The following is a 16227-nucleotide window of genomic DNA, read 5'->3' on the forward strand; positions in this document are numbered from 1 at the left end:
ATTGTTGAGTTAGTTTTTGGATCCGGGTCCCAGAGTGGGACGGGCCACGACGGTAGTCGTTGTGTCTTGAGGTAGACACGGTGCCACCCATGACTTAGCCCAGAGGGGAGTTGGTCGGAGTGGTCGGGAGAGTGTCATGGCAGTAGATCGGTTTTGTCGAAACACCGTTGGTCCACCCGAATGGGAGTGTGAGGCCATGGGTTCCGTAGTGTGGGTACAGTGTACTAACCTTTGCAGAGTGTATAATAAATCTATCAATAGTCGCGCCCGCGGATAAGGGCCCAGGTCGAAAGTAGGTCACACCATGAGTCAACAGTAATAAGAATAATGTTCTTAATAAAAATGAGATAAGTTGGTTGTGATCGCCGTAAGGATCACGGGCCATTTAGTGGTCGGGTTGTGATCACCGTAAGGATCACGGGCCAAGTGTTCGTCGGGTTGTGATCGCCGCAAGGATCACGGTGGTATCGAGGATACCGAGTTGTTGTATATTCGAGATGTTGTGCGAGTAAAGATCAAGCTCCTTGTGGTCATTTAATGATTACTACGGTATTGTTTATACCAAGCTTGATTTGATCCTAAGATGATTGTGTGATGTCCGAGGTCGGTAAGTGATGCATGTGATGGTTACAAGGTATCCCGAGCAGAATAAGTGGTGCATGTAGTGACATCATGTTGCATGATAGTATTGTCGGATTAATATGTTCATGCCATGTTCATGTTGTGTTAACTGTATCATGTTCAAGTTGTTCATGCTATATTGTTCTGATGATATCATGTTAAATTCCGCCTAACCTGTAATTGACTTGCTGTTGTCTGTCTTGAATGCTTCTGGTTTATTGTGAGCTTGCAAGTACATTCAATGTACTGACATGGCGTGTCATGCCAGTTTGCAGGTCATGCCGGATTTGATTGCTTGCTTGTCGTGGTTTCCGTTTTGGCGAGCTAGGATAAGAGTTCCAGCCAGAGTCCCTGTAGAGTGGAGTTCACCACCGTCATCGTTATTCCGCTGCTTCGAGTTGTTCTGCTGCTTGCATAGAGCGACTAAGAATGGCGTAGTGTCGCCGTACCGATGTTATTCGTTGTAATATCGGAGACCTTGTATTCATATTCGTGTAATAATAGAAACCTGGTTTGTTCTATGCTAAGCAGTGCCGTATTCCAGAAGACTTCTCCTCGATCTCTGGGCTGGAATATGGGGCGTTCCAGTTTCTCTGAGCCGGGGTGCCACAGGCTTGGTATCAGAGCAGGTCTAGCTGTAGAGCGTCCTAGCCCGCTGGAACGTTAGAAAATGGTAGTATAGGATCTGGTTGTTGCCCTTGCTTGCTGCATTTGGGTGTTGCATTTGTTTGCTGCATATAGTCTTATTTCGGTTACCATTAACTCCTGTTTCATGCGTAGATGGCGATCAACTTCCATGAGTTCAGTGCCCTCCCCAGAGCTCCCGGTGTTGCTCCCATTGAGTTCAGTCCCACTCCTGCACCTCTCAGCTTTGCCGCCCTCCTTGGCGATATGTGGCATAACATTTTATCCTCTCGGAGATCCACCTCATTATCAATTATTCCAGTCTCCTGCCGGAGGAACAATCCTGGAGTATGTTGCTCATGTCCATCTGTCAGCCCCGATTCCTGTTGGTAAGCGCACCTACAGTTTCCACAGTGGTTATGGTGCTACTCCCGAGCATGCCGTCCAGCTTGCTGCCATGGCAGCAATCACCGGTCTTCATCAAGAAAGCATGGTGCCAAAGAACCATGCTTATCGATATTATCCCACCGTCGCCGAGAATCCTATGCGGATCCAGTTTCCGTCTGTCGACCCTCAAGAGGACCCGGCTATCCTCGCCATGTCCCGTTTCATGATGGCTGAGTGTCTTCTTATTTCCGAATTAGTCCGAGGCGCCATTCAAGCCAGGAGATTACTTGGTGTTGCGCTACCTCAGTCTCCGCCAGTTTCTCCAACCCCTCCGCCTCGTCCCTCCGGAGTTTCGGAGTTAGCAGTTCCACTCGCTACTCCCTTAGCTTCCTCGTCAGTTCACGAGCGTTTTCTCAAGCGTAGAATGTAATCCTTCATGTAGTGCTTGTGCATCTGCTGTAGTATCATGCTTGTGTGTGTGCCTGTGTGGAACAGCTTTGTAGCTTGGTTGTTGTGTGCTTTGTTGCAATAAATCATTTTCTCGTGCTTCGCTATTTTGAATCCTCGGTGTTACCCCCTTATGGAGATTTCTCCTCGACCGATGCCGAATCAGAAGAAGCCGTGAGTCGTACAGATACACTCCAAGGAATTAAAAACAATGGGGTTCTCAGCTGACAGCATTATGTGCAAACATCCGCCTGGATTGTATTCTGATCAGACTTTCAGTAACAAGTACCCATCAGAGATACACCTTTATCGCATCAATGATTAAATCAGCAAGAGAATGAAATTGGGTCAAAGTGCATCATGCATTCCCAGTCAAAGGTATGGTCTGTACACAATGATTAAATCTACCATAAGTCAAATTTACAACATTACGACACCGAGAAGTTAGTCCAAATATGCAATGAATTCAATAATGACAGTCAGACAATTCTTGTCATATAAATAATCAGTTGTCGGACTAACCAGAATATATATATGTCACTCCATTCACCAAGAAAATCAGTCACGTCCTTCTTCACAATTTATTGGCAAAGTGTACAAAGACAAGGTTCCTAGTCTGCCTCAATAGAGTATGAATGGATTCCCATGCAAGGTAGTCAGTCTTATCAAATAAAATCCTGCAAAAGCTTCTAGCATAAGGTACCCAGTCTTCCCTAGCAATTCCTTAAGGGGGGGAGCCTATGAGGTACGGTACCCAGTCTTCCTCAATAAGATATCCACCAAAGGCTTCGAGCACAAGCCATCCAGTTTTCCTCAGCATGATACCCCGGTGGTCTTCAAATGCAAGCTGCCCAATATTGTTCAGAACGACACTAGCACAAGACATTAAAATTATGGGCTTGTTATCATATGGCAGTGTTTTCCAAGTGGCAGATCTGCAACAGCTTGGTCTGAAACAAAAATAAATCACAGTCTTGGCAGTAATTATCAAGATCAGCCCCGCAAGGTGATATTATTAATCCGGTCCCTGTCTGGCATAATCAAAAATAGTGTTGAGATCGGTATAACCACGCGTGAACCGGATAAATACACCAAGATTCAAGACATGAAACAGACCAAGGTATGATTGCAAAATATTGTACATGACAGTATTCAGGGCACGAAAATAATCAAGGATATATATAAGGCCCCGCTCTTTCAGTTAAGAATCCAGATAAAGAAAGTAGTAATGAAAGAACAAGACCAACAATACAAATATGCCAGTTATTCTGTGAGCAATGTGGTATGTAGGCCCAAGACACACCTATTCCATATCGAACCCCGTGAAGCTACGCCTAAAGGTCTACTTCATTCTAGTAAGGGCCTCAGGGAAAGGCAACCAGCTTGATCCACAATATGCTCAGAACTATCAGCATTAAATGCCCAAGTCTCTCAAGTCCGAACCCAGAACAACTCAATATATTTACCTCAACACCCGCGATGGAGCATCGCACAGACTGTTATCCCTAGAGAGATACCGGCCAAAATGAAGAATCATCTTGAGAACGCATACTTGGAGGAGTGTTATCTCTCGCATATGGGAAACAATTAAAGAATAACCTGTGAAAGGGATTCTTTGCCAAGATCACCGCCAGTCGAGTCTATATCAGGAGAGGGTGCATTTTTTTACCAGTCACGGCAAGCGACAGTCAAACCTTTGGTATAACTTGGGTACTCAAGACTGTGAAACCGGTCAAGATAGGTCAGAAACTCCCGCAAGATGCCAGAATCAATTAACTAAAGAGGTATGATCCACCTCACTGTTCTGAGCCCAGAAAGGCATGCATATAATCAAGGAACCCGCTGCCTGGATAGAATAAATTCTTCATTCCACGGGAAGATGTGTTCCCCAACCTCATGGAATATTCTCGGTACTCGATAAAAGAATAACATCTCCAGCAAGGATCAAAATCGAGAAGGAAACGAATGTCAGAAGATCTTTCAGACCCTAGCTCAGCCAATGAATAGGAAAGAAAGAGTTGAGTCAAGATGAACAAGAATGTATGAGGCAAGTCATGTCCATAGGTCAGATACGGTGAAGCAAACCACCCCAAATCAGGGCAGCCAGTCAGATCCAATTCAGTGGAAATATTATATGAGAACAAATAAAATAAACCCGATTTGGAGACGGTTTCCTTGAGCAACCCAAATCTCGAGGACGAGATTTCTTTAAGGGGGGAAGGTTTGTAACAACCTGGATTTCTGCCCTTTTCTTTTTCCCTTGATTTTCTTGGATCTCCTGGATTGTTTTGCTTTTCCGTGGCTATGTGGTTCTGAAACTTGGGAGGATCATGTCTTCCTAGGTTTAAAGTGGCTTCTAATCCTCATCATCATCCCGAAACCATGTCATTTTCATCCTTGACCTAACCCAATATTCTTTTTATGGGGAATATTCCTTTTTTGATAAAGGAATAACCCTTTAACCCTAGGTTGTGAAGCAACATATATTTATGTCACTCCAAAAATCCCCAAATAATTCTCATAATTCTTTTGGGTCATATATAGCTCAAATATGCCCAAACATTTCCTTGGACAGTTCAAAAATAATTCCCCAATATTCCTTTATCTATTCTGCCCTGAATGGCACTTTCTGAAGGAAGTGTCATTTATATTTTTCCTAGTGACTCCAAACCTTTTTGGTCATGTTTATATGTCCAAATAATTGCCTCATGCACAAGTTTAGTTTTATTTGCCTAACCAATCTTCCTCAGTGATTTTTCAAAGTTTCTGTCAAACAGAAAGCTTTGTGAAGGAAGTATTAGCTAGGAATACCCAAATGAGTTGAAATTTTGCACACTCCTTATTGTGCTCATATTAACCCCCTACACCCATTTGCAGACCCATCCAATCATCTATGTGAGCAAAGGAGCAAATCTTTATTTCTGGCAATATTTTCAGGTTGTGAAGCAAGTATATTTTATATTGCTTGAAAAATCCTAATAAATTACCAGATAATTATTCTACCCATAAAACATCTCTCCACCCATTTTGGAATCATTTCATTGATCCATTTGATCACCTTAATAATTTCAAGTTTCTGGACAAAAATGATGTTTGTGAAGCAAGTGCCATTTTGGCTTGTCCATTTGGCATGAGCTTTTTGCAGCATCTTTATATGTCCATATCATGAGGATTTGCCAAGTTGCAACCCATTCCATAACTCCACGTGAGTGCACCATAATGATCTAGTTTCTGGACCATTTAGGTCAGTTGTGAAGCAACTGCAGTAAAACTTGGTCCATTTACCCTCAAAACCTCCAGGATGAAAGTCCTTCAATAGATAAACCTCCGAGACAAGCTATTTACTGAGTTACCTAGCTGGTGTCCCCACTGCATAGCACAAACACTTGGTTGTTGATTTACTTTGGAGCTAAGTGCAAATCTCTTCATTGCCCCTGGAACGATTTGTTTCCTCATTTATACTTAGGTCACTAGGGTCATTCCACTGGACATGGTCGGCCCAGCCAGAACGCGCCATTTGCACCAGAGCCCGTGGTGATCACGATGGCATCACGCTCATTTCGCGCTCTGGCCTCTTCCGGCCATTGTGCTCGTCTCCTCCCCTCCTCGTCTCAACCTCAAACTTTGTCCATGAGCTTCACCATGATGCCCTGCGTCGCCCTGCGTCGATGGTTTGTCATTGTTCGCCTTAAATGCACCGCTAGCGCCATGCCCGTGCCGCATCCAGCCTTTACCCGCCATTAAAGCTCGGTCAGGAGCTCGCTCGTGAGCTCCAGAGCCATCCCCTCGGCTATATAAGCATGCCCCGACCTCCTCCTCAGCTCCCAAGCCCCTCCCCGTCCCTCCTAGTCCACTGGAGCAATACCATCTCGCCAGAGTTCGCCCCTGACCGCCTCGGCTACCGCGGTTCCTCCTTGGTTCCGGCGAGCTCGAGCCTCCTATCCTCCTATGGTGTTGTCCACGAGTTCCCCCACCACCTCACGGTTCGCCCCAACCACTTGCTCATCGCCGGAGAGCACCATGGTCGTGTTCCCCAAGCTCGGCCGCCGCCTCCACTGTTCGGCCTCCACCCCATCCGGCCGGTCCAAGCCCTCCCACTCCCTCCGGACTACACCACCACCTCCCCCACGTCTTGGCGAATCGCCCTACGCCCTTAGCCCTCGCCGGAGTGCCCTGGTCGCCGGCAACCACCTCCACCCACGTCTCTCTGTTCTCCTCGGGTCGCCCCGTTCGCCGCCTCCCCAGCACCTCCTAGCCGTGGGAACGGGTGCGCGAGGCCCCTGCGACCCCGCCGATGTGCTCGGCCGAGCCGGAGCTCGCCGGAGCCGGCCGGCCCCTCCCCTGCCGAGGCCGCCCACTACTTCCTCTGTTCTGCTCGTGAGCGAGCACGGGAGGAAGAAGACAGGGGCGTTCACCCCCGTGGAGCCTGGCAGTTGGCCGCGGGCCCCGCCTGTCAGCGTCCCAGGAGCCGGCCCCGTGTTGACCTGTTCATGCTGACGTGGCAAGTGGAAGCGGATTTTGGTGAGTGTGTTTCCACTGATCGAAAGCGTATTTCTGAAGAGAATGTTTTCCGGCGATTCTTTCCGCGAGTTTCTTGCACGTCTTCCCGGAGTCTCCGTCAACCTCAGGCAAGCCACAATACCCACTTGCATGATAGTCGTGCAGTAGCCATGGTTTTCAACTTGAATCTTTACTAAATGTTTGCTTGTTGAAAAGATGGTTATCGTTGTTCCGGTAATGTTTAGAGTTGCATGTTCACTTTTGTGCTATGTTGTCTTGTACTCTGTTATCATGTTCTACCTGCTAGTATCTCCTTTCATATGTTTATGATTACTAGTGGTACATGTTGATGTTGGTGATGGTCATGCTAGTCAGTATGCCATGCTTAGTGGATATGATTTATTGTTGATATGGTGGATAGTTATGTGATACCCTCATGATTATGTTGATATCATGTTCATGTATTTTATCATGGCTCAGTATATTTGCATTCAAGTTACCCGGATTAAATTGAACTTGAACAACTATTGCCTGAGTCATGGTGCCGCTGAATCGATGCTGACCAGTGCAACCACGCTTACCGGTATGGGACGGTCCTAACTGGGTCTATTGTCGTGCCTCTCACAGTAAGGATCACCGGCCAAGTGTTGGTCGGGTTGTGATCACCGCAAGGATCATGGTGGTATCGAGGATACCGAGTTGTTGTATATTCGTGATGTTGTGCGAGTAAAGATCAAGCTACTTGTGGTCGTTTAATGATTACTACGGTATTGTTTATACCAAGCTTGATTTGATCCTAAGATGATTGTGTGATGTCCGAGGTCGGCAAGTGATGCATGTGATGGTTGCAAGGTATCCCGAGCAGAATAAGTGGTGCATGTAGTGACATCATGTTGCATGATAGTATTGTCAGATTAATATGTTCATGCCATGTTTATGTTGTGTTAACTGTATCATGTTCAAGTTGTTCATGCTATATTGTTCTGATGATATCATGTTAAATTCTGCCTAACCTGTAAATGCCTTGTTGTTGTCTGCCTTGAATGCTTCTGGTTGAGCTTGCAAGTACATTCAATGTACTGACGTGGCGTGTCATGCCAGTTTGCAGGTCATGCCGGATTTGATTGCTTGCTTGTCGTGGTTTCTGTTTTGGCGAGCTAGGATAAGTGTTCCAGCCAGAGTCCCTGCGGAGTGGAGTTCACCACCGTCGTCGTTGCTCCGCTGCTTGCATAGAGCGACTGGGAATGGTGTAGTGTCGTCGTACCAATGTTACTCATTGTAATATCGGAGACCTTGTATTCATATTCGTGTAATAATAGAACGCTGGTTTGTTCTATGCTAAGCAGTGCCGTATTCCAGAAGACTTCTCCTCGATCTCTGGGCTGGAATACGGGGCGTTCCAGTTTCTCTGAGCCGGGGTGCCACATTATGATCATGTTAGTTTCATTGCTACTGCTTTCTTCTTGACTTATACAAGTTCCTCAGACTTTGAGATTATGCAACTCCTGAATACTGGAGGAACACTTTGTGTGCTACCAAACGTCACAACATAAATGGGTGATTATAAAGGTGCTCTACAGGTGTCTCTGAAGGTGTTTGTTGGGTTGGCATCGATCGAGATTAGGGTTTGTCACTCCGTATTTCGGAGAGGTATCTCTGGGCCCTCTCGGTAATACTCATCACTTGAAGCCTTGCAAGCATTATGACTAATGAGTTACTTTCGGGATGAAGTATTACGGAATGAGTAAAGGGACTTGCCGGTAACAAGATTGAACTAGGTATTGAGATACCGAGGATCGAATCTCGGGCAAGTAACATACCGATGACAAAGGGAACAACGTATGTTGTTATGCGGTTTGACTGATAAAGATCTTCGTAGAATATGTAGGAACCAATATGAGCATCCAGGTTCCACTATTGGTTATTGACCGGAGATGAGTCTCGGTCATGTCCAAATAGTTCTCGAACCCGTAGGGTCTGCACGCTTAAAGCTCGATATTATGAGTTTATGTGTTTTGATGTAACGAAGGTAGTTCAGAGTCCCGGATATGATCACGGGCATGACGAGGAGTCTCGAAATGGTCGAGACATAAAGATCGATATATTGGAAGACTATGTTTGGACATCGGAATGGTTCCGGGTGAGTTCGGGCATTTACCGGAGTACCGGGGGGTTACCAGATCCCCCCGGGGAGTGTATGGGCCTTATTGGGCCTTAGTGGTAGAGAGGAGGAGGCGGCCAGGTGGAGGGCGCCCCCCCCCAAGCCCAATCCGAATTGGGTGGGGGGCCGCCCCCCCCCCCCCCCCCCTTTCCTTCCCTCTCTCTCCCCCTTCCTTCCTCTCCTACTCCAACTAGGGAAGGGGGAATCCTACTCCCACCGGGAGTAGGACTCCCCCTTGGGCACGCCATGAGAGGGCCGGACCTCCCCCTCCTCCACTCCTTTATATAAGGGGGAGGGGGGGCACCCCATAGACACACAAGTTGACAATTGTTTTAGCCGTGTGCAGTTCCCCCCTCCACAGTTACACACCTCGGTCATATCATCGTAGTGCTTAGGCGAAGCCCTGCACTGGTAGCTTCATCATCACCGTCACCATGACGTCGTGCTGACGAAATTCTCCCTCGACCTCAGCTGGATCTAGAGTTTGTGGGACGTCACTAAGCTGAACGTGTGCACATCGCAGAGGTGCTGTACCTTCGGTGCTAGGATCGGTCGAATCGTGAAGACGTATGACTACATCAACCGCGTTGTCATAATGCTTCCGCTTTCGGTCTACGAGGGTACGTGGACAACACTCTCCCCACTCGTTGCTATGCATATCCTAGATATATCTTGCGTGATCGTAGGATTTTTTTTTGAAATTACCGCGTTCCCCAACAGATACGTCTCCAATGTATCTATAGTTTATGAAGTATTCATGCCATGTTTACAATAATTTTATATGGTTTTGGTATGATTTGCATGGAACTAACCCGAACGGACGCTGTTTTCAGCACAACTACCGTTGTGTTGTTTTTTCTGCAGAAATGAAAGTTCTCCAAACACCGCGAAACTTTTTGTGGGTTTTTATGGACCAGAAGAGAACCATTGGGCCAGAGCAGCACCTGGGGGGTGCTCCGAGGGGGGAACAACCCACAAGGGCGCGCCTGGGCCCCCAGGTGCACCCTGGTGGGTTGTGCCCACCTCGGTGGCCTCTCGTACCCCTTCTTCGCCCTATAAATTCCCAAATATTCCAAGAACCCTCGAGGAGACCCTAGATCGGAAGTTCTGCCACCGCAAGCCTCTGTAGCCACCAAAAACCAATCGGGAGCCCGTTCTGGCACCCTGCCGGAGGGGAAGATCATCACCAGTGGCCATCTTCATCATCTCGGCGGCCACCACTATGAGGAGGGAGTAGTCCACCCTCGGGGCTGAGGGTTTGTACTAGTAGCTATGTGTTTAATCTCTCTCTCGCGCGTGATCTTGAGATGTCACAATCTTGATGTATCATGGGCTTTGTTAACATAGATGGATCATATGATGTTTCTCCCCTCTCTACTCTTGTTGTGATGAATTGAGTCTTTACCCTTTGAAGTTTTGTCTTGTCGGATTGAATGTTCAGATTTGAGAACACATGATATATGTCTTGCCTATGAATACCCGTGGTGACAACGGGGTATTATTTTGATTTATTTGATATATGTTATGGCACTCAACTTGCGGATTCCCGAGGTGACTTTGTGGTCATCTATGCGTAGGGGTCGATGCATGTTTTTATTATCTTTTCCTGATAGAAACTTTGGGGTCCCTTGTAGTTCTTTGTGTGGATTGAGTATTATGAATCTAAAATTGTTTGATACATATCGTATAATTATCTCATGGGTATGTTGGGGAACATAGCAATAATTCAAAATTTTCTACGCATCACCAAGATCAATCTATGGAGATTCTAGCAACAAGAGAGGGAGAGGATGAGCATCTTCATACCTTTGAAGATCACTAAGCAGAAGCGTCACTAGAACGCGGATGGGGAGTCGTACTCGCGGCGATTCAAATCACGGAAGATCCAATCTAACACCGAACAGACGGCGCCTCCGCCTTCAACACACGTACAGCCCGGGGACGTCTCCTCCTTCTTGATCCAGCAAGGGGAGAGGAGAAGTTGATGGAGAGCTCTGACAGCATAATAGCATGGAGGAGGAGCTTGCAGTTCTCCGGTAGGGCTTCGCCAAGCACTACGAATGAGGAGGTGGAGTTGGAGAGGGGGAGGGCTGCGCCAGGGGAAGGGTGCGGCAACCCTCCCACCTCCCCTCTATTTATAGGGGCGAGGGAGAGGGGGGCCGGCCCCCTCTAGATGGATCTAGAGGGGGGCGACGGCCAAGGGGGGAGGCTTGCCCCCCCCCCCCAAGCCAAGCGGGGCGCCCCATTTAGGGTCCCCCCAACCATAGGCGCATGGGCCCTAGAGGGATGATGCCCAGCCCACTTAGGGGCTGGTTCCCCTCCAAATTCAGCCCATGGGGATCTCCGGGGTAGGTGGACCCCCGGAACCCTTTCGGTGGTCCCGGTACAATATCGATATACCCCCGAACACTTCCGGTGACCAAATAAGGACTTCCCATATATAAATCTTTGTCTCCGGACCATTCCGGATCTCATCCGGGACTCCGAACAACATTTGGAACTGCATACTAATTCCCATAACAACTCTAGTGTCACCGAACCTTAAGTGTGTAGACCCCACGGGTTCGGGAATCATGCAAACATGAACGAGACAGCTCTCCGGCCAATAACCAACAGAGGGATCTGGATACCCATGTTGGCTCCCACATGTTCCATGATGATCTCATTGGATGAACCACGATGTCGGGGATTCAATCAATCACGTATACAATTTCCTTTGTCAATCGGTATGTTACTTGCCCGAGATTCGATCATCGGTATCCCAATACCTTGTTCAATCTCGTTACCGGCAAGTCATTTTACTCATTCAGTAATGCATGATCCCATGACTAACTGCTTAGTCACATTGAGCTCATTATGATGATGCATTACCGAGTGGGCCCATAGATACCTCTCCATCATACAAAGTGACAAATCCCAGTCTCGGTTCGTGCCAACCCAACAGACACTTTCGGAGATACCTGTAGTGTACCTTTATAGCCACCCAGTTACGTTGTGATGTTTGGTACACCGAAGCATTCCTACGGTATCCAGAAGTTGCAAAATCTCATGGTCTAAGGAAATGATACTTGGCATTAGAAAAGCCTTTAGCAAATGAACTACACGATTTTGTGCTATGCTTAGGATTGGGTCTTGTCCATCACATCATTCTCCTAAAGATGTCGTCCCATTATCAATGACATCCAATTTCCATGGTCAGGAAACCATGAACATCTATTGATAAACAAGCTAGTCAACTAGAGGCTCACTAGGGACATGTTGTGGTCTATGTATTCACACATGTATTACGGTTTCCGGTCAATACAATTATAGCATGAACAATAGACAATTATCATGAACAAGGAAATATAATAATAACCATTTTAGTATTGCCTCTAGGGCATATTTCCAACAGTCTCCCACTTGCACTAGAGTCAATAATCTATTTACATTGTGATGAATCAAACACCCATAGAGTTCTGGTGTTGATTATGTTTTGCTCGTGGAACAGGTTTAGTCAATGGATCTGCGACATTCAGATCCGTATGCACTTTACAAACATCTATGTCTCCATCTTGAATATTTTCACGAATGGAGTTGAAGCGACGCTTGATATGCCGGGTATTCTTGTGAAACCTGGGCTCCTTGGCAAGGGTAATAGCACCAGTGTTGTCACAGAAGAGAGTCATCGGGCCCGATGCATTGGGAATAACTCCTAGGTTGGTAATGAACTCCTTCATCCATATTGCTTCATGTGCTGCCTCCGGGGCTGCCATGTACTCCGCTTCACATGTAGATCCCGCCACGACGCTCTGCTTACAACTGCACCAGCTTCCCGCCCCACCATTCAAAATAGACATGTATCTGGTTTGTGACTTGGAGTCATCCAGATCTGTGTCGAAGCTAGCATCGACGTAACCCTTTACGACGAGCTCTTCGTCGCCTCCTTAAACGAGAAACATATCCTTAGTCCTTTTCAGGTACTTCAGGATATTCTTGACTGCTGTCCAGTGTTCCATGCTGGGATTAATTTGGTACCTCCCTACCAAACTTACGGCAAGGTTTACATCAGGTCTGGTACAAAGCATGGCATGCATAATAGACCCTATGGCTGAGGCATAGGAGATGACACTCATCTTTTCTCTATCTTCTGCCGTGGTCGGGCTTTGAGCCGTGCTCAATCTCACACCTTGCAAAACAGGCAAGAACCCCTTCTTGGAACGATCCATATTGAACTTCTTCAATATCTTATCAAGGTATGTGCTTTGTGAAAGACCTATGAGGCGTCTCGATCTATCTCTATAGATCTTGATGCCTAATATGTAAGCAGCTTCTCCAAGGTCCTTCATTGAAAAACACTTATTCAAGTAGGCCTTTATGCTTTCCAAAAGTTCTATATCATCTCCCATCAATAGTATGTCATCCACATATAATATGAGAAATGCTACAGAGCTCCCACTCACTTTCTTGTAAACGCAGGCTTCTCCATAAGTCTGCATAAACCCAAACGCTTTGATCATTTCATCAAAGCGAATGTTCCAACTCCGAGATCCTTGCACCAGCCCATAGATGGAGCACTAGAGCTTGCACACCTTGTTAGCATTCTTAGGATCGACAAAACCTTCCGACCGCATCATATACAATTCTTCCTTAAGGAAGTTGTTAAGGAATGCCATTTTGACGTCCATTTGCCATATTTCATAATCATAGAATGCGGCAATTGCTAACATGATTCGGACGGACTTCAGCTTCGCTATGGGTTGATAACCATTAGCGACAAGCCGAGCCTTATAGATGGTTACATTACCATCCGCGTCAGTCTTCTTCTTAAAGATCCATTTATTTTCTATGGCTCGCCGATCATCGGGCAAGTCTGTCAAAGTACATATGTTGTTTTCATACATGGATCCTATCTCGGATCTCATGGCTTCAAGACATTTGTTGGAATCTGGGCCCACCATCGCTTCTTCATAGTTCAAAGGTTCACCGTTGTCTAACAACATGATTTCCAGGACAGGGTTGCCATACCATTCTGGTGTGGAACGTGTCCTTGTGGACCTACCAAGTTCAGTAGAAACTTGATCCGAAGTGCCTTGATCATTATCATTAACTTCCTCTCTAGTTGGTGTAGGCAAAACAGAAATATCTTCCTGAGCTGCACTACTATCCAGTTCAAGAGGTAGCACTTCATCAAGTTCTACTTTCCTCCCACTTACTTCTTTAGAGAGAAACTCTTTCTCTAGAAAGGATCCGTTCTTGGCAACAAAAATCTTGCCTTCGGATCTGAGGTAGAAGGAATACCCAATGGTTTCCTTAGGGTATCCTACGAAGACGCATTTTTTCGACTTGGGTTCGAGCTTTTCAGGTTGAAGTTTCTTGACATAAGCATCGCATCCCCAAACTTTTAGAAATGACAGCTTAGGTTTCTTCCCGAACCATAATTCATACGGTGTCATCTAACGGATTTAGACGGTGCCCTATTTAAAGTGAATGTGGCTGTCTCTAAAGTGTATCCCCAAAATGATAGCGGTAAATCGGTAAGAGACATCATAGATCGCACCATATCCAATAGAGTGCGATTACGACATTTGGAATCACCATTACGCTGAGGTGTTCCAGGCGGTGTGAGTTGTGAAACAATTCCACATTTCCTTAAGTGCGTACCAAACTCGTGACTCAAATATTCTCCCCCATGATCTGATCGTAAGAACTTTATTTTCCTGTCACGTTGATTCTCCACCTCACTCTAAAATTCCTTGAACTTTTCAAAGGTCTCAGACTTTTGTTTCATTAAGTAGACATACCCATATCTACTTAAGTCATCAGTGAGGGTGATAACATAACGATAGCCACCGCGAGCCTCAACGCTCATTGGACCGCACACATCAGTATGTATGATTTCCAATAAGTTGGTTGCTCGCTCCATTGTTCCGGAGAACGGAGTCTTGGTCATCTTGCCCATGAGGCATGGTTCGCATGTGTCAAATGATTCATAATCAAGAGACTCCAAAAGTCCATCTGCATGGAGCTTCTTCATGCGTTTGACACCAATGTGACCAAGGCGGCAGTGCCACAAGTATGTGGGACTATCATTATTAACCTTACATCTTTTGGTACTCACACTATGAATATGTGTAACATCACGTTTGAGATTCAATAAGAATAAACCATTGACCAGCGGGGCGTGACCATAAAACATATCTCTCAAATAAATAGAACAACCATTATTCTCGGATTTAAATGAGTAGCCATCTCGCATTAAACGAGATCCAGATACAATGTTCATGCTTAAAGCTAGCACTAAATAACAATTATTGAGGTTTAAAGCTAATCCCGTAGGTAAATGTAGAGGTAGCGTGCCGACGGCGATCACATCAACCTTGGAACCATTCTCGACACGCATCATCACCTTGTCCTTCGCCAGTCTCCGCTTATTCCACAGCTCCTATTTTGAGTTACAAACATGAGCAACCGCACCGGTATCAAATACCCAGGAGCTACTATGAGTACTGGTAAGGTACACATCAATAACATGTATATCACATATACCTTTGGTGTTGCCGGCCTTCTTGTCCGCTAAGTACTTGGGGCAGTTCCGCTTCCAGTGACCATTTCCCTTGCAATAAAAGCACTGAGTCTTGGGCTTGGGTCCATTGTTTGGCTTCTTCCCGGCAATTGATCTACAGAGCGCGGCAACTCCCTTGCCATCCTTCTTGAAGTTCTTTTCACCCTTGCCTTTCTTGAAACTAGTGGTCTTATTCACCATCAACACTTGATGTTCTTTTTGATTTCCACCTCCGCTGATTTCAGCATTGAATATAACTCAGGAATGGACTTCTCCATCCCCTGCATATTGTAGTTCATCACAAAGCTCTTGTAGCTAGGTGGGAGCAACTGGAGGATCCTGTCAATGATCGAGTCATCTGGGAGATTAACTCCCAACTAAGACAAACGGTTGTGTAACCCGGACATAGTGAGTATATGCTCACAGACATAACTGTTTTCCTCCATCTTACAACTATAGAACTTGTCGTAGACTTCATATCTCTCGACCCGGGCATGAGCTTGGAAAACCATTTTCATCTCTTGGAACATCTCATATGCTCTGTGCTGCTCAAAACACTTTTGGAGCCCCGGTTCTAAGCTGTAAAGCATGCCGCAGTGAACTAGGGAGTAATCATCACTACGCGACTGCCAGGCGTTCATAACGTCTTGAGTTGCTGGGAAAATGGGTGCTTCACCTAGCGGTGCTTCTAGGACATATGCTTTCTTGGCAGCTATGAGGATGATCCTCAAGTTCTAGACCCAGTCTGTATAGTTGCTACCATCGTCTTTCAGCTTGGTTTTCTCTAGGAACGCATTGAAGTTGAGGGCAACATTAGCGTGGGCCATTTGATCTACAAGACATATTGCAAATATTTTAGACTATGTTCATGATAATTAAGTTCATCTAATCAAATTATTTAATGAACTCCCACTCAGATAGACATCCCTCTAGTCATCTAAGT

The sequence above is a fragment of the Triticum aestivum genome, chromosome 4B (assembly GCF_018294505.1).
Source record: "Triticum aestivum cultivar Chinese Spring chromosome 4B, IWGSC CS RefSeq v2.1, whole genome shotgun sequence".
NCBI classification, from domain to species: domain Eukaryota; kingdom Viridiplantae; phylum Streptophyta; class Magnoliopsida; order Poales; family Poaceae; genus Triticum; species Triticum aestivum.